This window comes from Cupressus sempervirens, chromosome 1 (assembly GCF_028749045.1).
Source record: "Cupressus sempervirens isolate cs-2001-9-10 chromosome 1, ASM2874904v1, whole genome shotgun sequence".
NCBI classification, from domain to species: domain Eukaryota; kingdom Viridiplantae; phylum Streptophyta; class Pinopsida; order Cupressales; family Cupressaceae; genus Cupressus; species Cupressus sempervirens.
Window position 1 is genome coordinate 583465123 of NC_143118.1, and position 25914 is coordinate 583491036.

Sequence of the window (25914 nt, forward strand, 5' to 3'; positions counted from 1 at the left end):
GTTCCATGATGCAAGAGGTCACTGTTCTCCAAAGAAAATAACCTATAAAATTATGAGGGATGGATATTATTGGCCCAACTTGTAGTGCCTACCCCTACTTCACATTTATGTTATCATTGCCAAACTCTTTTAGGCCAATTTTATGCTTTTTGATTAGTAGCATTTTTTTGAGATTATCAGATATTGTTTCAAATTCAGTTGATTTATGATGAGATTACTTGGTACTCTATAATTTATGTATGCATGATGTTTATTAAGATGTTTTCAGTTATTGATGATGATTAGTTAGATGGATTATCATACATGTTTTCTTATGAATACTTACCCCATACTACATGTGTATGGTGCACATGTATGTTTTCTTTATGTATGGCATTTTTAATGTGTTTAAGGATGGGAATCATAGTTACCTACTAGTTGGGATCTACACGATGCACCACTTCCTGCCATTGCCTATTTAGCTTAGAATATTGTGTTTGTACATGTGTGAATTTTATGCAAGTTGCAAGTACCAAGTATCAACTTCCCTAAATTGCCAGGATGAGCATAACCTATCCAATTATCTCAATGGTAGGAGAGGGGAAATAAATTCTTAAGTCCGAATCTTAAACCTTTAAGCCATTTGTCCTAGAAAATTAGGACAAGTATATGAGTTTACCTTTTGAATGCATTGGATGATGTTAATTTGTGATTATAACCCTTTAGTTTGATTTTGTATGTGTTTTTCTTTGTTGGGTTTTCGTATTTTGTTTTATGAGTCCTTGGTGATTTTTCTATTAATTAAATTAGATTAAAAGATTAAATTAATGATTTGATTTAATGAAAAATTATTATGATATTTTAATATTTAATTAATTAAGAAATTAATTAAATAAAAAAATTAAATTTGAAGATAAAAGTTTTAAAAATAATTTTAGAACATGATGATATTTATTTAATTTAATAATAATATATTTAGGGTTCATTTTTAAAATAAATGCTAAATAATATTATTATTTAAGTTAATAAATAGTTTATCAAATCAAACGTTCGAAAATAAATTGAGAAGTGGAAAAATAAATTAATTTATTAAAATTTTTATGATTGCATGATGCATGCATGAGATTAAATTTAATAAATTAATTAAAATTGAAGTCAAGTAAAAATTAAATAAATTAATTTTAATCATTTAAGAAACGTGCATGGGAAAGAAAAAAGAAAAGATAAAGGAAAGATAAAGAAAAAGTTAATAAGGTTTGAAGTTTGGTGAGCAGAGAGTTCTCTCGAGTGAATGCACAATTAGTGCCCCAATTTTAGGAGAGAACTTCATATCACAATTTGAGGGTTCATGTTCAAGGGACTACAAGTTTTGGAATAGGGAGGAATTTTTAGAAAGGAGAAGTTTCTTCATGACTGCGAATTATTTATCTACCTTTCTTTATGACGAATATTTAATTTCAAAATTACTTGTATGCATGTTGATTTCTTCTACATACACAGAGATTAAAATATTTTAGAATCCTTGTTCAATAATTCTACAAATTAGTTTTAAACAAGAAGGGTTTGAATGGAATAAAAAATTTATATCAAAGATTGATTGGTTTTTTGTATTTTCTCTATCAGATAATTCTAAGAATTCTGTCAAAAAAATATTTTTATTAAATGATTTGTGGGGGGGCATGTTGGTTTTATATAACAAAATTTATAAATTTCAAAAAAAAAAATTAAAAATAAATGATGGGGTGGGTGGGGGCCACCAACCCCCAACCCCTTCTTACCTTTCCCCCCCTGCGGTGTGTTGTACCTCTACATACGCAGACGTAGTGTTGTACACAGTAGTAGTAATGGCTATTGCCTATAACAGCAGGTTGTCTGTGGCCGTAGATGACTGCATGGTGGTAGCCATTAAAGGCCGACCGGCAGGCCTTAAATGCCATGCATTGTGCAGTTCAATTTTTTTAAGAAATTGTTTTTTTGTAATATAATTAAATTAAATTTAGTTTATTTTAATTCAATAATTATTAATAATTTTTTATTAGTTATTTAATTATTAATTATTTAATTAATTAATTTTTAGTAAATATTATTTATTAAACATTTTTATTCATAGTCTTATTATTAATTATTAAATTAAGTAACAATTAACAAATATTATTTATTAAAGAATTTTGTTAATAGTTTTGGGTATTAATTAATTAATTATTAATTCAATAATTTAAATTATTATTGGAATTAACTTGAATTAATGATAAATATCAATTAATGATAATAATTATATTTTTTGTTATTAATATTTAATAATTTGATGATTAACGAAATTGGGGTTATTTATTTAATAATCAATAATAATTATTATTTTAATAATTTAATAGATGGTTATTATTACTTTTAAGCCATGTTATGATATTAATTATAAAAACAAGATTGGGTTTAATTACGAGGGTAGAAATGTAATTCTTATCTACTTGAAAACTTATAATACTGAAATGAAAATTGAAACCTTACTATAAACTAAAACTATGTGTTTTCAAGACTAAACCAAACTATGACCAACACTGTTGTTTATATGTTGTTTGTGTTTTGGGTTTGGGTTGACTAGATTGTTAACCAGTCCTAGGATGTTACTAGAGGCTCGGGAGTTATGTGATTGTGATTCTATGCTAATTTGATCTGATTTTTTAAACCCCACCATGGTAATGTGTCTAGTATGCTCTATGATGTGTATTGATCTACTAATTTTTATTTCTTTCTAGTGTTCATGTGTGAAGCTGAGGTATTTGGTGTTTGCTTTATTCTTGGTGATGTCATGTTATGACATATTTGACTTAACCATTTTGAGTCTTCAATCAGTATTCTTGGGATGCTTTCCAATTGCTTGTAGAGAACTGATGTGTTATTGTGAATTATCTTTTGATGCTTTCTAGTCAATTGTATAGGACTGAGGTGATTTTATATGATTCTTTGATTTGTGCTTTTATTCGCTTAGGGTAGGTTATCGATATGTAATGTCGGGAAGTGGCTTGCAATGGGGGCCAGGGCCCTAAGTGGCTGCCAGGGTAACCCATTGTAAGTTGTTTAATAAGTGAAAATAGTACACTGAATAGGAATAAAATGAACCTAATAAGAATCTTTGTATGTTCTTGCCCATGTTCTCGCCCATCCCAAATACCATCCTACAACAAGAGGATACTAGTGGCTGCATAGGGATCACTAGGGAGCCGAGGTCCAGAGAGATTGCCAAGGTAACTCTAGCATGATTCATGTGATGACACTTGCCCACTTACATAGTAGGTTTCCTATGTGTCTTTGTGTGTCTCCGGGCTTAGATGTCAACTTATCTTGGAACCTTTGAGTTAGATTTCTTTTAGGGTTTATTGGACTTAGAGAGTACTTTTGATATTTGGTTTGATATCTTGTTTGGGACTTGAAGCTATCTTGTCAGCACAGTGGGAGTGGGCCATTTAGTTTCCTCACGGTCGAGTGGTAATGCTTTTTACTCTTACCATTGAGATTTGTTTGTTGCTACCGTGGCTGGAGTTTCCTTGTCTGCATTTCCTTTTTATTATATCTTTGTATCATTATGATGGATGGTTATATCTTATGATGGATGTTTATATCCTTTATGATGGATGGATATATCTATTATGGTGGATGCTTTCATTTATTGTATTTTACTTTGTATCATGGATTTGAGGAGGATGATGTACTTCTATTTTTATAAATGTATATTCTTTTAGCCTTTCATACCCTGTGACATGTACAGTGGATTATTGAGCATTCCAAATTTTATTACCAAGTGGCATTCAAAACAAATGTATATTATATATATGGACTTTGGACTTTTCATTATTCTTTCATGTGGATGTGGTATTTTTTAGACTTAGTATTAATTGAATTTAAATGTGACTCAACATTTTGGGATCTTTAAGGAATGTAATCTGTTGTGTTTGCTTATGTATGATGATATGTTATTGTTTCTGCTACTTTATGTTTGAAATGTATGTTATTCTTTCTTTTAAAAACAAATGTTTGGAAAACTTAATCAAAAGTTTAGGTTAATTCATTTGGATCCCTTGGTGGGGTGTTACATTTGGTATCAGAACCCAAGTTTCTAAATTGGGAACTCTAGGTATATTAGAACGCCACTAGTTGTTAACTAGTTGAACAAAAATGAAACTTTAAACTATTATGCATATCAATTTCAAACTAAAATTTGAACTAGATGAACTAAAACAAAAATTAAAATTTTAGTTGTATATTTTCAAACTTGAACATTTAAACTTCAAAACTGAAATATACGTAAACCTAAAAAATAGGCAAAACTGCAAATTGAAATTAATTTTTTTTCAAAACATGTGTCTTTTATATATTCTCTATAGTGGTATGTTTTATGGTTATTATAGCATCTTATATCTTGTTGTAGGATGGTATTTAGGATGAGATTTTCAATCAGAGGTCATAGCCTAGGCTGTGGTAGAGGTCATGGATGAGGTAGAAACATCAGTATACATGAGTTTGTCTATCAAGGCCTTAATTAGGAATAGGGTAGGGAAGAGCATGTTAGTGAGCATCAGGAGGAGAACCATAGAGAGCAGCAAGCCAACTCAGAGGAAGTTAACCTAAGGCAAATGATGAGAACTATCATTGATCGTCTGCCTCCTATTCAGGGTGTTGGTCAGGATGGGGCTCATTAGGCAGGACATGAGTAAAGACCTAGGTCTAGGAGCCCTCGAATAGATCAATAGAGAGATTATATCTACTTCGATGAAGGACCTTCAAAGGTCCAAGGTCAAACCCTTTAATGGGTTGGGTTTAGGTTATGTAGCTGAGCAGTGGCTTATTGCTCTTGACAGGGTTTTTGCTGTTCAAGACTTTGACAGTAATGTCAGAGCGAGGTTTTCTATTACCATTCTAGAAAACTTTGGATCCACTTGGTGGACTATCGAAGAGAAGAAGCTAGGCATAGAAATGAATAGTGTCACATGGGAGTTATTCCTGGAAAACTTCTATGAGAGATTCCTACTAGAGGAATGGAAGTAGCATAGAGCAGATGAGTTCCATAGCCTGAGATAGTTCACTATGACCATGGTAGAGTATGAGCACAAGTTCTATGAGTTCATGCCCTTTTCGAGAATTAGTGACAACCCAACATAGTTGGCACAACATTTCATCAGAGGCTTGAACAACCATCTAGTTGGGGGTGTTAAAGTGTTTGAACCTAAAACCCTTAAGGATGTAGTACATCGAGTCGTTCTTGTAGAGAAGAGTGTTAACCTAGGACATGGGGGTTTTGTGGGAGCACCTTCAGCATCAAGACCTAAGGGTAACCACAACTTTAGTGGTAATAGGAAACCTCCTTCTGGGGGTAATCAGCAGCAAGGAAGATCTTACCCTCCAACTTAGGGTGATCATGGTGGTTCTATCTCTAAGAACTACCACAATGCGCAATGCAATAAGCACAACCAGTATGATCGGCCATCTTAGAGTGTTTAGTCTTATCCTAGTGGGGGTATTTTTCAATAGTGATGATGGTGGTTCTATCTCTAAGAACTACCACAATACGTAGTGCAATAAACACAACCAGTATGATTGGTTGTCTTAGAGTGTTTAGTCTTATCCTAGTGGGGGTAGTTTTCAATAGTCTAGTGCACCTAGCATATACAGGAGTTTCAATGGAGAGTGTTTCTCATGTGGACAACGTGGACATAATTCATCCCATTGCCCTCAAGGGAAATCACAATTCTTAGGCCAGAGACCCGCAACTTCAAAACCTACAATGGGAGACATGGGTAGATCCCAAAGAGTGTTCTCAGTGGAGTCACATCCTCCTACAGGGGGAAAGGTTCCAATAGGAGCCACAGAGTGAGTTCTTTATTTTTACCATTCTTTTAGGCTTCCAAGAGTAAGCCTAAGTCTGGGGGGATGGATGTAGTGTTTGCCCCTAGTTCATATTTCTATTATCATTACCAAACTCTTTTAGGCTAGTATTATGCTTGTTAATTAGTAGCATTGTTTTGAGATTATCAGATATTGTTTCAAATTCAATTGATTTATGATGAGATTACTTGGTACTCTATACTTTATGTATGCATGATGTTTATTAAGATGTTTTTAGTTATTGATGATGATTAGTTAGATGGATTATCATATGTGTTTTCTTATGAATACTTACCCCATACTGCATGTGTATGGTGCACGTGTATGTTTTCTTTATGTATGACATTTCTGATGTGGTTAAGGAAGGGAGTCGTAGTCACCTGCTAGTCAAGATCTACATGATGCACCACTTCTTTCCATTGCCTATTTAGCTTAGAATATTGTGTTTTTACATGTGTGGATTTTATGTAGGTTGCAGGTACCAGGTATCGACTTTTCTGAATTGCCAGGATGAGAGTACCCTATCGCATTATCTCAATGGTAAGAGAGGGGAGATAAATTCTTAAGTCCAAATCTTAAACCTTTAAGCCATTTGTCTTAGAAAATTCGGACAAGCATCTGAGTTGTTTACCTTCCAAATGCGTCGGATGACGTTAATTCATGATTATAACCCTTTAATTTGATTTTGTATGTGTTTTTCTTTGTTGGGTTTTCATATTTTGTTTTATTAGTCATTGGTGATTTTTCTATTAATTAAATCAAATTAAAAGATTAAATTAATGATTTAATTTAATGGAAAATTATTATGATATTTTAATATTTAATTAATTGAGAAATTAATTAAATAAAAAGAATTAAATTTGAAGATAAAAGTTTTAAGAATAATTTTAGAACATGATGATATTTATTTAATTTAATAATTATATATTTAGAGTTCATTTTTAAAATAAATTCTAAATAATACTATTATTTATGTTAATAAATAGTTTATCAAATTAAACGTTCGAATAAATAAATTAATTAAAAGAGAAGTCAAGTAAAAGTTAAATAAAGTAATTTTGATAATTCAATAAATGTGCATGGGAAAGAAAAAAGAAAAGATAAAGGAATGATAAAGAAAAATTTAATAAGGGTTGAAGTTTGGTGAGCAAAGAGTTCTCTCGAGTGAATGCACAATTAGTGCCCCGATTTTAGGAGAGAACTCCATATCACAATTTGAGGGTTCATTTTCAAGGGACTATGAGTTTTGAAAGAGGGAGGAATTTTCGGAAAGGAGAAGTATCTAAGAGGAGGGATTTCTCTTCAAACTTCTTGGGCATAGCGATTAGCATAAGTGTTCAAGTAGATGCTTGTGATTATTCACTCAATTTATTACACTCTTTCTTTCATGTCTTCTTTGTGACTATGAATTATTTATCTGTCTTTATTTATGACAAATATTTCAATTTGGAATTACTAGTATGCATGTTGATTTCTTTTGCATACGTGGAGATTAAAATGTTTTAGAATCCTCATTTAGTAATTTTAAGAATTAGTTTTAAATGGGAAGCGTTTGAATGGAATATAAATTTTATATCGAAGTTTGATTGGTTTTTCATATTTTCTCTATCAGAGAATTGCAAAGAATTCAGTCAAAAAAAAATATTTTTATTAAATGATTTGTGGGTGGCTATGTTGGTTTTGTATAACAAAATTTATAAATTTAAAAAATAAATTTAAAAAAATAAATGATGGGGTGGGCATGGGCCACCAACCCACCACCCCCTTCTTACATTCCCCACCACAGAGTATTATACCTTTGTGTACACAGATGTACTATTGTACACAACAATAGTTATAATTGTTGCCTACGATAGCAGGCCATCTGCGGCTACAGATGTTTGCACGGTGATTGCCATTAAAGGCCAGCTGACATGCCTTAAATGCCATGCATTGTGCAATTTGATTTTTTTTTAAATTATTTTTTTGTAATATAATTAAATTAAATTTAGTTCATTTTAATTCATTAATTATTAATAATTTTGACTTAGTAATTTTTATTTAATTAATTAATGTTTAGTAAATATTATTTATTAAACAATTTTATTCATAGGCTTATTATTAATTAATAAATCAATTAATGATTAACAAATATTATTTATTAAAGAATTTTGTTAATAGTTTTGGGTATTAATTTATTATTATTATTAATTCAGTAATTTAAATTATTATTGGAATTAACTTGAATTAATGATAAATATCAATTGATGATATTAACTATATTTATTGTTATTAATATTTAATAATTTGATGATTAACGAAATTGGGGTAGTTTTATTTAATAATCGATAATTATTATTATTTTAATAATTTAATAGATGGTTATTATTACTTTTAAGCCATGTTATGATTTTAATTATAAGAACAAGAATGGGTTTAATTGCGAGGGTAGAACAATAATTCTTATCTACTTGGAAACTTATACTGAAATGAAACTTGACACCTTACTATAAACTAAAATTATGTGTTTTCAAGACTAAACCAAACTACGGCCAACACTATTGTTTGTGTTTTGGGTTTGGATTGACTAGATTATTGACTAGTCTTAGGATGTTACCAGAGGCTTGGGAGTTATGTGATTGTGATGCTATGCTGATTTGATCTCGATCTTTTAAACCGAACCATGGTAATGTGTCTAGTATGTTCTATGATGTGTGTTGATCTAATGATTGTTATTGGTTTCCAGTGTTCATGTGTTTAGTTGAGGTGTTTGGTGTTTGCTTTGTTATTGGTGATGTCATGTTATGACATATATGACTTAACCATTTTGAGTCTTCGATCGGTATTCTTGGGATGCTTTCCAATTGCTTGTAAAGAGCTAATGTATTATTATGAATTATCTTTTGATGTTTTCTAGTCACTTGTATAGGACTAAGGTGATTTTATACAATTCTTTGATTTGTGCTTTTTATGGGCTTAAGTTGGTTTTTAAATTTGTAATGTGAGGAATTGGCTTGCAATGAGGGCTGAGGCCCTAATTGGCTACTAGGGTAACCCATTGTAAGTTTTTTAATAAGTGAAAACACTACACTAATGGGAATAAAATGAACCTAATAAGAGTCTTTGTATGTTCTTACCCATGCCTTGAGTGCTAGTATAGACTAGGATGGGAGTAGAGAGAGTGCTTGGTTGTGACCTTGCATTCATAGTATGCCTTATCAGTACAAGAGGATACTAGTGGCTGCATAGGGATCACTAGGGGGTCAGGGTCCTAAGGGACTACCAGGGTAACTCTAGCATGATTCATGCAATGACACTTGCCTACTTACATAGTAGGTTTCCTACATGTCTTTGTGTGCCTTTGGGATTAGATGTTGACTTATCTTGGAACCTTTGAGTTAGATTGCTTTTAGGGTTTCCTGGACTTAGAGAGTACTTTTGATATTTGGTTTGATATCTTGTTTGGGACTTGAGACTATCTCCTCAGCATGGTGGGAGTGAGCCATTTAGGTTCATGTGGTCAAGTGGTAGTGCTTTTTACTCTTACCACTGAGATTTGTTTGTTGTTACCATGGCTGGAGTTTCCTTGTTTGCATTTCTTTTTTGTTATATCTTTGTATCATTATGATGGATGGTTATATCTTATGATGGATGTTTATATCTTTTATGATGGATGGATATATCTGTTATGGTGGATGTTTTCATTTATTTTATTGTACTTTTTATCATGGACCCAAGGAGGATGATGTAATTCTATTTTTATAAATGTATATTCTTTTAGCATTTCATACCTTGTGATATGTACAGTGGATTATTGAGCGTTCCAAATTTTATTGCCAAGTGGCATTTGAAACAAAGGTATATTATTTATGTGGACTTTGGACTTTTAATTATTCTTTCATGTGGATGTGGTATTTTTTAGACTTAGTATTAATTAAATTTAAATGTGACTCAACATATTGGGATCCTTAAGGAATGTAATCTATTATGTTTGCTTATGTATGATGGTATGTTATTACTTCCGCTACTTTATGTTTGACGTGTATGTTATTCTTTCTTTATTTTTTTAAATGTTTGGCAAACTTAATCAAAACTTTAGGTTAATTCTTTTGGATCCCTTGGCGGGGCATTACAGAACTTGTTTAGAGATGCTCATGCTTGGACAAGAATATTAAAGAAATGTGTTTTATTTTGTGGAAAGGAAGAGTTGGTTGTCGTACCCCTGCATCCTATTCTTATTGATCAACCATTTCTAAAATAGGGGATTTATTTTGTGGATCCTATAAATCTGAATTTGAGCATTGGCCACAAATGGATCCTAACTACCACAATTTATTTCAAATGCTAGATAGGAGCAATAACTTTGAAGGAGGTCAATAAAACTATTGTTTTGAACTTCTAGGATGATTTGGTTTGCATATTTGGAGTTCCTTACTCCATTATATCTGATAATGCTTTAGCATTTGTGAGGGCAAGAATAACTAAATGGGCCTAGAGAAATGGAGTCTACCTCAACACTTCATCAATTATTATCTCCAAGGCAATGGTTCACTTAAAAGTACTAGTAAAAACTTTTTGATAATATTGAAAAGGACTTTGGTAGAAAACAAATGTAATTAGCATTCTACATTGAGATCATCCTTATGGCTTGATGGAATCACTCCTAAAAAATTTATTGGCAATTCACCTTATGTTCTCATATATGGGAAACAAGCCAAGATGTCTATTTTTGTAGAATTCTCTTCATTAGAGTTGGTTGATAATATAATGCTTTTTGAAGAGGATGATCCATTAAAGATGAGGTATGCTAAATTACTAGAGCTAGAAGAAGAAAGGAATAAATCATTACAGATAATGGAATACTAGAAGATTCAAACTAAGAAGGTTTTCAACAAGAAATCTAAGCTTAGAAATTTTAAGGAAGGAGATCTAGTTCTACACTGGGATGTCTTGAAAAGAAGACCGAGTCACCATAACAAGTTTGATCACATGTGGGTTGGGCCATTCATAATTTTAGAGTGTAAAGAGCACAATGCCTACTAGCTATCAACTATAGAGGGAGACGTTTTGCCAATCCCTTTGAATGGGATATACCTCAAGCTTTGCTTCAAGGTATGATCTACAAGTCTCTTCTTGTATATAGTTTTCCTTCTTTCATTTTTTCCTAAGTTTTGTTCTAGTAGATACATGTTTTAGTTTTGATTTTCCCGCTTTCAATAAAATGTTCCTAAGTTTCCAAAGAGCTAAGCAAAAAATTATGTCACATGCATACTAGTTAAAAATGTCCTCAAATTCATAGCCATTTTTTTAGCCTATGTACAATCCCAAATGCATACATCCAAAACATGAGGTTTTGAAACCCATTATCACACCCAAATTGACTCCATGCCCAAAAGACCATCTAAGGATACTAGTAAAAAATGTTAGCAATTTTTTTCGCTATGCAAATTGGTGGAAATGTTGACCAGTCTTAGACATCCAGGGTGGTAGCCATGACCCATATTTTGTATTATTCATAATTTTCATGCATATGTGAGAGGGATACATAAAAGGTTGGTCTTAATTCACCTCTTATATCCCTAAGTATTCTATCCCCTTATATTTGCATGTTTTATGCTTAGTCAAAGTTAAGTTGTGACCTTGCAATCCATGTGTGTCCGCATGATCACAATAAGTTATGGCCCAACTACCAAAATGATGGTGATTATGCAAAAGGACAATAGGCCACAGTCAAGATAAGTTCATCACAAGGTCGCTGAGGGTCAAGCTAAGTAGGAGGTCAGATTGGCAAAGCAACAAAAAGAATCTCATCACATCATCGTAGGAGGATAAGGCTTAAGTAGATTTTAGGCTTCAATGTAGTGATTGCTTTGGTCTATCATTTGTATGAGTTAGTGGTTGAGTTAAAGATTAAGATATGAGCTTGAGAAATAGTGGTCCAAGTGCTTTTGAAATCCTTTATTCACAGTGCTGCAAGGGTAAATTTTGAAGGGGAATCCATTGAATGAAAGAACATCAGTTGAATTGATGCATTCCATCAAAGGGCTTCAAAGATTTTTAAGTCACAACCATGCAAAAGGTTAACATGCCACAATCAAAATAAGTTCATTGTATGGGAATTGAGGGTCAAGCTAGCTAAGGGGTCAAAGTGGCAATGCAGCAAAAAGAATCTCATCATAGGAGGATAATGCTTAGTTAAAGTTTAGGCTATGATGTAGTGATTTCTTTGATTTTTAATTCACAAGAGTTAATGGTCGAGTTAAAGATTAAGTTGTGAGCTTATAAAAGGGTCAAGGAAGTGAAGGTCAACATTGGGTGCACTGTCGTAGTTATCAAAGATACAATTAGGCTTTAAGCGATGACAATGAAAATGGTATACTTATGGTTAAGTTTATGAAGAGGTTGTAGCATTGCAGGCATTTCATGTCACACTTAGCTTTAAGCTCATGAAGGGGTGAAAAAGATAATTAAATGGCTTCACAACTTCGTATAGTTAGAGGGTTGTTAATCCCAAACCATGGTGACAGTGTGAAAGGTTATTTACATGCAGTCATTGGGTCACAATGTTAAGAAGATAACAACTAAAAGAAGTTGTGACCTGTAGAATAAGCCACAAGCATTCTTGAAAACATTTATTCACTCAGTTAGTCAGTTAACAAGAATAAGAACAAGGAGATTAATGACTTGGCAATAGAACATGAAAATAAGGAGATCACAAAATCATGGTCTGAACTTAACAATTAGAGAAAAGATGTGTGAATCTATGAAAGGTTAAAATTTAACCTTTTTGCATGATTGAAGCCAAAAATAAAGAAAAGAGATAAACATCTAAAAAGGTGTAATAAAGGTTAGAATGAAGAGTAGGCACATCGTCGCATGTCAACCTGGTCAACAAGGAAATATAGCTGCAAGAATGCGAAAAGGTGACAAGGTGGCAAGTCCAACCTATCAAATAGTGACACATGGCTCTTATCAGGGCAGTCAACTAGAGATTGACTAAAGGTAGTAGAAATAATGGATTCAAGTTTCAAATTTTTAGATCTGGAATAAAAAGATGTGGAGATCTAATTTTGGATGGAGTAAAGAAGAAGGAGAGGTCTAGATCAAATCAGATATTTTGAACAGCCCTAGAAAAGACATGAAGTAGTGGAAGCAATTGAGGATTTCATGGCTCTATCAGTGGAGGTAGTTGAAGGTTTACATGATTAAAGGCATTAGAGGACAAACATAATTAGTTAAAGACTACTATAGTAGTTTCCACTTGTCCAATCTTGTAACCATCCTCTTAGTTTTACCCGAATATAAAAAATGTAAAAATGTAGCTTTTTGAAAGTATCTTTGTATTCTTCCAATAATTGATTGACATGTTCCCTCCCATCTAAAGCTTGTTATAATTTTTCTCTTTATAAGGATTCCCAAGATGTGGAAAAGGGGACTAGTAAGGTTAGAGTTTTATGCAAAAAAATAGTGTTGGCATGATTTCTTAAGAGTCCTTCATAGCATTTTCTATAGATTATTTTGTAACCAATTTTTATGAAATTTGTGGAACTACGTTTGGAGCTTGGATAAAGGAATAGTTAAGAAGTGCTTCTTGTTTTTTTCATTTTACTTCTTAAATCATCGGTCTAATATAACTTTATTTATTTATTTAAAAATCCTTGAGTTTATGTCTCAATTTTATTTGCAAGTGGAGTTTTGGAATATTCATATAGGTTAGAAGTCATGAAATTGTTCTTTATCTAAGGTGGTTAACTATGAATGTCATCATTACCCTTACCATCAAATTTGTATCAGAAAAGGTGATGAGTGGAAGACTTCTTTCAAGAAAGGGGAAGGACTATATGAGTGGTTATTCATACCTTTTGGGCTAACTAATGGACCAAGCACTTTCATGAGGCTCATGAATGACGTATTGAAGGAGTTTCTTGGTAAGTTGGTGTACCTGAGATTTTTAGTCTCAACAAAAGGTTTGAAAATGGACCATAGAAAGTGAAGGCTATCCTTGAATGGCCTACTCCAAAAAGTGCTATAGATGTAAGATCTTTTCATGGAAATTCCAGTTCTCATAGAAAGTTCATAAGAGGTTTTAGTAGTATTTATGGACCCTTGACTGAAACAATGAGAGGGGATAGGAAAGAATTTAAGTGGACTATAGGAGAAGATAAGATTTTTAATCTGTTGAAGCAAAAACTTATAGAGAAGCATGTTTTAGCACTTCCATATTTTAATAAGGTGTTTCAAGTAGACTATGATGCTAGTGGTACTGCAATAGGAGTTGTTTTGAGCCAAGAATATAGACTTGTTGCTTATTTCAGTGAGAAGTTGAATGATGCAAAAAGAAAATATTTTATTTATGATCAGGAATTTTATGCTATAGTTCAAGCATTGAAGAAGTGGAGACACTATCTTCTTCCTAAGGAGTTTTTTTATATACTCATCATCAAGCTTTGCAATATTTGAATAGTCAAGTATAATTAAACCAAAGGCATTTGAAGTAGGTTGAGTTTTTGCAGAGTTATAAATTTGTTTTGAAATATGGGAGTGGGAAGTCTAACAAAGTTGCAGATGCTCCTAGTAGAAGACAATTTTTGCTAACAAAAATGTAAATAGAGGTGGTTGGGTTCAGGGAACTCAATAATTTTTATCTAGGGGATCCTAATTTTGGTGAAACATAGAAAGTTTGTACATAACCTATTCCTCTTGATAGGACAAAGTGGTTGGATTCCATAACCCAAGATGGTATGTTGTTCAAAGGAAGTTAGTTGTAGATTCCAAGAAGTTCAATGAGAGATAATTGTTGACAATTGGCTATATGCAGATATGAAAATGTTGTCAATAATGGAAACATATGATGTACATGCTTTTAATAAACCTCTGACATAAAAATAGTTAGCTTTTTGGTACTCAAAATTTTTTTTACATATGAAAATGGTTTATACCATTGTATTGTTTTATGTATAACTGGTTTATACAATGTTATTCTTGAGAGAGAAGATATATGGAGACAATATACATGTTGATTATGACATTTATAACCTCAAACATTAGTACAAACAATACATAAAAGAAATAATTAATATTTATAGAACAATGGAATAAAAGGTAAAAGAATTATTTTGTCTACAAAATAATTACTTGACCAATTAGGGCCAACATCCTAGATGTTTACTCTAAGTTGGAAAAGTATATTGAGGTCTTAGCTAACAAAGTAGCAATTTGAGAAAAGGCATGGTATTTATGTAAAGGATATCTTGCAAGATTGAGTGTGCATTTTTGATGTGCAAGTGATGCGTATTGTAATGAGATAAAGTTGTATGCAAACTTTTGTGAAGTGATATATGTGAAGTTTATGAGAACCTATTTTTGTGATCCGAGATCAAGTTGAGCTCAGAGATCAATCAAGAAGAAGTTACAACATCTATACATCTATATTTTAGGAACCTAGAGTCTAGTTACTTTTCTAGGTAGTGAGCTCTTCTTGTAATTGAAAGTGCATGTTTGGGCAATGAGATCTTTTTGCGTCCTTTGTACTACAACTCCTAACAAGGATTAAAAATCTCCTAACAAGGACTCCTATATACCAAATGTTTTTATAGACTTCTAACAGGGTCCATCCTCTAACAAGGAACATTTATATTAGTACATCATCTAGAGGGTATCATCCCAAGTAGGGTTTTCTTTTGGCTAGGGTTTCCCTAGCTTACAAAATATGGTGTTATGAGTTCTCTTTATGCATGGTTATCATTACCATTCAACATTACTTGTTTACTTTCTTATGCATGGTTCAAAGTAACAAATAATATCTAGTTGGTGATAAAAGTTTGTAGAATATTGATTCACCCCCCCTTCTCAATATTCCCTATTTCTAACAAGGCCAACAATATTCTTATCTAAATGTTTTGGTGTATCACCTCAAGTTTACTTTTCAACATTTACATTCATTCAAATCCTTCTATCCCTTTTCCTCCCAAGTTTTATGTTCATATTTGAAGAACAAATAGGTGAAGCATCATAAGGAACCAACGTAGAACCCAGAGATTGACTCCTAACCTTGGTACACCCACTACCTAGGAGTGTTTCCATGTTACTTAAAGTGATTGAATTTTAGAATCCAGTCAAGGCACAACTTTTAGAGATAACACATGTAATTCACCATTTACTATTATGCTCTATTATGCTCTATTCTTTTCTGTACATTGCTTGTCTGTTAAATTGATCATAACTATTTCCATATTATCTATACTATCATACACACTTCATCACATCATCTTGACATATTGTAATACCTCTCCTTAACTATGCACGTGACAATTATCACTTTGTCATCCATACACAACAAAACAATAGGACAATCATTTGACACTTAGAAAATTTTCATGTCTAACCTTGGAATCATTATTTGTACATTGTGTCTTCTTGACATAAGATATATGTCACCATAAATGACAACTCCATTACTATAATAAATTGTCTTACATAGCCATATTTCCAACACATCCATCTGGGTGGTTGATACGTTAGTGCCTCGTGATGCTTCTTGATTCATCAAAAAATTTGTCACCTCAAAAGTGGGCCCATGGACATGTGTTAGCCTTTGATTGGGCCACTTTATCGCCTTTCTTAACTAGTGTGAAACTTCTTTTGTGACAAAGTGATAATTGTTTATCTATTGCCACATGGTAAAATCTGCTTCCATTTGGTCTGAACTCACCTTGCCACATGTCATCTTGTCATATTATTACATGTCTTGTCACTACCTGACATGTTATCTATGATTAAGAAACCATTTTTCAAGTGTCATTTTTGCTAGCTCATCTATCTTAAAATGCATGCTAGGTGTCCTCTTGTGATTGTTGGATTTCCATGTCATTTCCCACGTCATTATCTTGCCAATATGGCTCATTTGTCTTGAAATTCATGTGAGGTATCCTATTGTGATTTTTGGATTTCCATGTCATTTTCCACATCATCGTCTAGTTAATGCAGTATGGTGTTCAAATTTGGTTACTTGTTACTAAGCCCATTGGGATCCACACGCACACACCAGTATTTTCTCAAAAATCATTTATCTTTAAGAAACCTTCTATTTAAAGGTTTGCATATAAAAAGAACAAAAACTTTCCCACACAAAGAATGTGGGATAAACCCACAGGTGTCTTCTTCACCAAATAATGTCTCTTCGTGCTTTGTGAAACATTCACACCAATGACCCTGAACTGAGTTTCGTCTATGAGAAATGGTGTGCTTTAATTTATAAATGAGTGCTAAAAATAAAAATCCTCCATTTCCTATGCATGGGATTCTACTCTAGTTCAACCTCCATTTCTACTATTGCCACTAAAAATGCTATTAGACCCAACTCATACAAAATTTTCTTTAGAATATGTGCATGTTGGGCCTTACTTGATCAGTGAAAATAAATAGTTCTTTTGATTCTTTACTATGCAACTCAACACTAATACTCCCTTTTTTCTTCCATCCAAATTTGAAGTCAACACATGATTCTATGTTGTCTTCCATAGGTTAAAATGTCATCTGCAATTGTCTATCATGACTTCTATATAGGGCCTTTCCTTTCAAACTTAATCTTCATTCCTCCGCTCATGTAGTCATTTAGAATTATGGTTCATTCATTTGGTAGCTAGAAAAGAGTATAAAAAGGAAACAAAATAATTTTAGAGCAGTTAGAAAGTAGAAGGAAGGTTCAAGAAGAAGATTAGAGTTGCAGCAACACAAGATCAGATTTTTCTTGTTCTCTGTAAGTTATTTAGTTTGACCCATTGAAGCAGTGATTGCTCCAAGCATTGTTGCATATAGCCATTAGTATTGTAAGTTTGAATTTTAAAGCTTTATTATTTTGAAATTTTTAGGGTTTTTTGGTTGAAGTTGAATGTTCCCAGATTTTGTAATAGTTTTATCTTATTTGAATAGAAAACAAGCAAGCAAGTAGGCATACAAATACTTATTGTCCCCTTCTTCTATTCATCAGTGCATGGTATTTTGCATTTGAGAAGTTAATATTTGAAAGATTCACCCTTTGGCTCTATACATTTTAATGGTGGAAATATCCAAGTTGTAAGTCTAAAATACAAACCACTCGGTTTGTTCCTTAACTTAGTTCTCTTTCTGTTGTCCTCACCAAGTTCACTCAGAAATCATTGAGCTGAGCTTTACCTTGCAATGGTGACCGAGCTCACTTAGAATACATTGTGATGAGTTTCCCTTAGTTTTGAGCTACTTAGGTAGTTCATGTGCCGAGTCAACCTGGCACCTTCTTGTGCTGAGCAATTTTTTTGACTTTGTGATTTACTTTTCACATGGTATCAGAGCCTTGGGGCCCCACATCCATAGTGAGTTAGGAAATTTTTTTCTTAGATATGGTAGGAGATGCAAGAAAGATATGGTAGTAGCCACCATCCTTTAATGGACAAAATTATGACACATGGGCAGAGAAGATGAAAGCCATAATGGTTGAAAATGATTTGTGGGAGTTTGTGGTAAATGGATTCAATGATGTTATAGTCCTAGCATTGTATGCTACCCTCACAAACCCACAAAAGATTGAGTTGAAAGAGTCAAGGAGAAAGGATTCAAAGGCATTAAGTATGATTGAGGTATCAATGACAAAAATAGTTTTTCCCAAGATTGCAGTAGTAAATTATGCAAAGGAAGCATGGGATATCCTTGAGATGAACTTCAAGGGGATTGATAATGTTAGAGTAGTGAAGCTACAAATGATTAGAAGTGAATTTAAGAACTTTCAGATGAGGGATAATGAACCTATTGTAGAGTTCAGCTCACAAATCTCCACTTTGATAAACTAGCTCAAATCAAATGGAGAAGATTATGAAGAGCATAGGATTGTGGAAAAGATATTGAGGAGTTTACCTTAAAAATATGATAACCTTGTGATGACTATTGAGGAAGCAAAGGACCTCACCACATTGACCATGGATGAGTTGATTGGAACTCTTCAAAACTATGAGAACCAAACCAATAGATCAACAACAACTTCCCAAGAGTAGTCTTTCAAGGCTCAAGAGAATTCAAGAGGTAGGGGGAGAGGAAGAAATGTCTTTGATAGAGGCTTAAGAAGTAGAGGTCATGGAAGGAGTGGTCAAAATAATGTTAGTGCAAAAGGCTCAAGATGAGCAAGCAACCAAGAGGGAATAAACACCTCTCAAAACAACTCTAGAGGAGATAAGAAGAAGTACAACTCCAATAAGAGAAATGTTGAATGCTACTACTATCATAAGTATGGGCATTATGCAAGTGAATTCTAGAAGAAGCAAGCTGATCAGCCAAAGTAGAATGCTAATGTGGCTAATATGAACATGGGAAATGCCAACAATCCCATAGCCTTTATCATGTGCAACATTGGTGAAGAAGGTAGGCCTCAGGTATGATACCTAGATAGTGGTTGTACCAACCACATGAGTGGTAATGAAATTTTATTCTCTTTCATTGATAAGACTTTTAAGTATGAAATTAAGATGCAAAATAATGGAACCATTCCCATAGTGGGCAAAGGATCTATCATGGTCCACACCAAGCAAGGTGAGAAGAAGGAGATATAGAATGTGTATTTTTCCCCCGGTGTGAAGCAAAACTTGATGAGTGTTGGACAACTCATTCAAAATGGTTATATGGTGCTGATGGAAAATGACAAGTGTGTCATTCATGAGAAGGATGGGAGTAATAGATTACTTGCAGTAGTTCAAGTGACAAAGAATAGGATGTTCCCATTGAAGATAGAGACATGTTTCTCTTCGCATGTCAGTGTTGCACCTCCCAAGAATTCATGTACAACAATACATCAACAATAAACTCTTAGGAGCATGATTGAAGACCCATCCAATATCTTTCATCTCAGGTATGGACATCTTAGTTTCACTGGTTTAAATTTGTTGTCCAAGAAAAGAATTGTAGATGGTTTGTCATGCATAGTAGATTCTTATGACAAGTGTGAGGCTTTAATTTTGGGTAAGCAACATAGGCTTCCCTTTAATTTTGGAAATTCTAGAAGGGCTAGAGCACCATTAGAATTGGTGCATTCTAATTTAGTAGGCCCTATTAAAACTACTTCTATTGGGGGGAGTACTTATTTTATGACATTCATAGATGATTTTAGTCTTAAGACATGGGTATATTTTCTGAAGAACAAATTTGAAGCATTTGATAAATTTGTTGAATTGAAAGCCCTAGCTGAAAAATAATGTGACACTATGTAAAGGTCCTTAGATTAGATAGAGGAGGGGAGTATACTTCCAATATGTTTATAAATTTTTGCAGGCAGAATGGCATCAAGGAAGAGCTGATAACCAGCTATACTTTGCAACACAATGGAGTAGTTGAAAGGATGAATAGGAATAGTATAGGAGAACCCACTCCACCATCATAAAACAATAAAGGAGTTAACTAAGGTCATTAGGAGCTCTAACCATGCTTAGGAATAATAGATTTCATACTGGATCTTATTGTAAGACCATAGTTGCAAGATTGGCATTTTATAAGCCGTTGTCTAACTATTGGTCATTTTTTGATCCCAATACCTAGGCATAGGTATTTTCATATTTTTCATGTTTAGATCCATTAAGGATCTTAAAATTATTCCTAGGACAAAAATTGGTTGATAAATATGCATTATTGCAAAAATTGTCAAAAGTGCTTAAAAGTTGCTATGCAACTTTGAGCAACTTTTCAAAAACTTGTAAAAACTTCCTCCAAATGGATAGTTGGTTTAAACCAATAATATAACCATTGGAGAACCCTATAAATAGCCCTCATAGTCAGGTGATAGGGAGATGTATTTGTTTTGGAAAAGAAAATAATAAAATAAACTAATTTTCTTGTAATTTTGTGAATTTTTGGGTGTTGTACGAACCTGTATGGATGTATGAATGTATTCAAATGAATCTAGAAGGTATAGGGTTGAATCATATTTTGTATTAAAGTATCCTCATGCTTTTATCCTTTATATTTTGCAAGTTATTCACATTTTTCTGAAAGGTGTCTAGAAATCAACATTTAGCAAGGGTTTCACCTAGGGCCTTGTTGTTTTGTCACTTTCCACCATGGGATTTTGATGCCTCTTGGTGGAATAAAATATTATCAATTTATTTTCATATTTTTCATGTTTCAAAGATGGAGAAGTAGTGGTTTGGGTTTTCCACCATACCCTAGGTGTATGGCACCATACATACACCATACAACAATTTGCAACAGTCATCATAACTTGAGTTTGGGAGAGATCCAAATCTTGAAACTTTGGAATTAGACCATTTTTGCATGCCCCAACATGTTCCAATAGCCACTTGGTGATTTTACATGTGCAAAGAGGCATTTATAGTGCAACAATAACCCAATTAGACCTATTAGCACAACCAAAATGTGGTTACAGCAGAGGTTTGTATTGAACTTCAATTTGTGTGTTTTAAATATGTTTTGTATTTCCATAAAGGGTGTTTTAATATCAATCTAAACTTGGTCTTCATGTGGAATTATTCCTTGTTATTTCTAGTTTTCAGTTTGAAGGGCTTCTAGCCAATGTATTGTAATATGCTAAATTATAAATTTTGGGTTGTTTGGAACCAAATGAATCATTTAATTTGTTGTCATTAGACCTAAATAGGTTAGAGAAGTGTTCATAGTTCAATCCATGGTATTTGCATTCATTTTATTGAAGCTAGGTGTTTTTCCTCTAATAGGCATTTTGGGGAATCCTTGCATATTGGTGTTTTGGACTTTGGAAAACCTAGTGATTAAGTTCCTTGCCTCTTTGGGGTTGTGATAACCTATTTGAGTCTAGTTTTTTATACTTGTGATAAGTGTCTTAGTGTTGAACCCTCTCTTTAGAGTATTGAAGGATTCTAACCTTATCTAGTTGCCTAGTTTCTTGCTTGTTGAAGGCTTCCATTGTGCACTACTGCATCAAGAGGTATCAAAGCCATGTCTAAACTTAAGAATGAAGAGATCCCTGCAAGGGTTACAAACAGTGAGTTAGCAAAGATGGTGAGAGAACAAAAGGTTGCAAATTAGGCCTTGGCTCAGAGGCTTCAAGAGCTTAAGAAAAATCTTAGAGGCAAAGACAAAGAAGATTTATAGAAACAGGGGAAGGGAGTGAAGAAGAGGAGGATGATGTTGCTCAAAACATCCTTGTAGATTAGAAACCTTTCATAGATGCTTTAAAATCTATGGGAAGGAGGACCATCAAGGAGAAGATGGATTTGTCAGTTTTCAATGGCAAGATGAATGCTGATTTAGCCTTGGATTATATAGAGGCATTAACCACATTCTTTTAATGTGAAGACATCCCTGAGAAGCAAAGGGTAAAGAGTGCAAGATCCAAGTTGAAGGGAGCAAGCCTAACTTGGTGGAAGTTCATCCAGATAGAGAGGGTGAAGAATGGAAAGAGCATGATTAGTTCTTGGAATAGAATGATAGCATTGGTCAAGGAAACATATGTACTAGAGGACTATGGGGTACAACTCCATAGGAAGAAGCAAAGTCTAAAACAAAAGGACATGGATGTGGCCTCATACACCAAGGAGTTCTTGAAACTATATATGAAGACCAATATTGTTGAAGATGAAGAAGAGAAGTTAGCAAGGTACGTGAATGGGTTGAAAATACCCATTCAAGAAGAATTAAGTCTACGCTACCCTACCACAGTTAGCAAGTGCTACCAAATGGAACTCAAGGTAGAAGAAAAGTGGAAGAGGAAGCAAGACTTTGGAAAAGACAAGAACAATGATAGTGGGAGGAGTTATAGAGGCAAAAACAACTTTTGGAACAAGGGACAAAGGAGCAAAAAATCAAGGAGATATGGAGAATAGTGACTCCAATTCAAGATGAAACTATAGAGGAAGAAGGCCTTTCAATATAAGAAGGACAAACTTAGGAAGAGGTGATGGACAATTGAGATGTTACTATACCAATCAACATGGACATCATGTAGGAAGATGCCCTAAGAAGAGGAACAATAGCCAAGGTGAAAAGAGAGCATAACTTGTCCAAGAGGATAGGAAAGAAGACAATAATGCTTCTAGAGAATTGGAACCAAAAGAAGGAGCATGTCTAATGATGAGGCAAGTCTTCCTTCGAGTGCCACAAAACCAAGAACCTCCACAAGGGAAGAATCTCTTTAGGACAAAGATCAAATGTCATGGAAATGTATGCAATCTCCTTATTGATTCAAGTTCAACTAAAAATCTTGTGTCAGAAATTAAACTTTCCTAAGCAGCCACACCCTTACCCATATCATGTTTCATGGATAAAAAAAGGCCAACAAACTCTAGTTATAGAGCAAGCTTGGGTAGAATTCTCTATTTCTAATTTCAAGGATAAAGTACTTTGTGATTTTGTTGAGATGGATGTAGCCCATATTCTTCTAGGCAAGCCTTGGAAACTTGATGTTGATTCCACCCACCATTGTAGGAAGAACACCTACTCCATTACTATAGATGAGAAAACCTATACCATGAAGCTCTTACTGAATAGCAAGGCTAAAAAAGAACCCACTGTAATTATCATAGGAGAAAAGGTGATGTTAAAAACTTTGAAAGAATTTGATAATGAACCATTTGTATTGATTCCAAAGCCCAAGGATAACACCAAAACTAATAAAAAGGAACCCATACCAAATGAAGTCCAAAAATTGCTGCAAAAGTACAAAGATATCACTGCTAATGACCTGCCCACTAGCCTCCCTCTCATTAGGGACATAAGCCATCAAATAGACCTTATACCAAGTTCATCCCTACCTAATAAAGCCCCATATAAGATGACACCATTGCAGCATGTAGAGATTGCAAAATAGGCCACTCAATTGTTGGAAAGAGGAATTATTCAAAAGAGTCTTAGTCCTTGTGCAATACCTCTAGTTTTGGCCCCTAAAAAGGATGAAAAATGGAGATTATGCATGGATAACAGGGCTCTAAATAAGATCACAATAAGGCACAGGTTTCCCATGCCAAGAATTGAAGATCTATTGGATCAACTAGGAGGTGCTTGCTACTTCACTAAGATAGACTAAAGTCTAGCTACCATCAAATTAGGATCAAGCCTAGAGATTAATGGAAAATAACATTCAAGACTACTAAAGGTTTTTTTGAATGATTGGTAATTCCTTTTGGTTTGAACAATGCTCCTAGCACTTTTATGAGACTTATGAATGAGATATTCATAGATTTTATTGGAATTTTTTTTGTTATTTACCTTGATTACATACTAATATTTAGTCATAGCAAGGAGGAACATCTTGATCATATAGAATAGGTACTAAGAAGACTCCATCAGTACAAGTTGGTGATCAACTTTGAAAAGTGCATGTTTATGAAAAAGGAACTTGTATTCCTCAGCTTTGTCATTTTACAAGGTACCCTCAAGATGGATCTTGAGAAGGTAAATGTAATCATTGACTAGCCTCCACCTAGGAATTAGAGTAATGTAATAAGCTTCCATGGACTTGCAACATTTTATAGAAAGTTCATCAAAAAATTTAGTCGTGTGTGTGCACCAATGCTTGAAACAATCAAAGGTAGAAAGAAGACTAAGTTTACATGGACAAAGGAAGCAAATGATGCATTCTAGTGCCTAAAGAATAGAGTCTCTCAATATCATATCTTGGTTCTCCCTAATTTCAACAAGGTTTTTACTATGGAAATAGATGCAAGTAATGTGGCCATAGGAGCAGTCCTAGGCCAAGAAGGCAAGCTAGTTTCTTTCTATTCAGAGACATTAAATGAATCCAAGAGTAATTATTCCACATATCAACTAGAGCTTTATTCCATGGTCCAATCCCTCAAGAAATGGAGGCACTACTTAAATCCAAAGGAGTTTTTAGTCTATATTGACAATCAGGCACTAAGCTTCCTAAATTCACAAGAGAAACTTTCAGTCAGGCATCTCAAACAGGTAGAATAGTTGTAGGCCTATACCTTCACCATTCAACATAAAAAGGGTGTAGCAAAAAGTTTTTTTCATGCTCTTAATAGGAGGATTGGTCTAGTTGAAGAGGTGCAACTTCAAAGTGTGGGACTTGAGTCGCTTAAGCACCTATACCCGAATGATTCTAATTTTTCTAAGATATATTAGATTTGTATAAATATGGAAGGCAGATATCATATTAATTTCTTTGAATATCTAATCTAGAGTGGTCTACTATTCAAGGGAGCACAACTATGCATACCAAAGTGCTTAATGAAAGAAAATGTAACCAAAGAAAAACATTGTGGTAGCCTAGGTGGACATTTTGGCATTGACAAAATAGTAGAGATGGTAAGAAAAAGTTATTTTTGGCCCAACTTGAATAATGATGTTAGGAAGTTTATTGAGTCTTATACTATTTTCCAACAAGCAAAATGGATGAGGACCCTACTAACCTCTACCAATTCCTTCAAGACCTTGGGAATCAATTTCAATGGATTTTGTCATAGGACTACCAAAAACAAAGCAAGGATTTGACAATGTGTTTTTCATAGTGGACAAGTTTAGAGAAATGGCTCATTTTGTGCCATGCAAGAGTACCTATGATGCATCCCATATAGCCCATCTCTTCTTCAAAGAAGTTGTAAGAATTCATGGCTTACCTCAAACAATTGTCTTGGATAGAGATGTCAAGTTTCAAGGCCATTATTGGAGGACACTTTTCAAGAAGTTAGGCACAAATCTCACCTATAGTTTTGCATGTCACTCTAAAATAGATGGGTAGACTGAGGTGGTAAATAGGTCCCTGGGAAATCTTTTAAGATGTCTAACCAAGCAATATTCAAAAAGTTGGGATACCATACTACCCCAAGCAAAGTTTTCTTTCGATGATTCCATCAATAGATCTACTAGTGCAACTCCTTTCCAAGTAGTGTATGGTTTGCATCCCAAGGGACCATTGGATCTAAGGGAACTTCCAATTGATTTCAAAATCAGTGCACAAGGCCAAGAATTAGTGGAGCTAATCATTAAAGTGCAATAGCAAGTAAAGGATACATTGCAAAATTTTTCCTTGAAGTACAAAGAAAATGATGATATGAAGAGGAAAGAGGTACACTTCAAGATTGGAGACAAAGTTTGGGAATTCTTAAG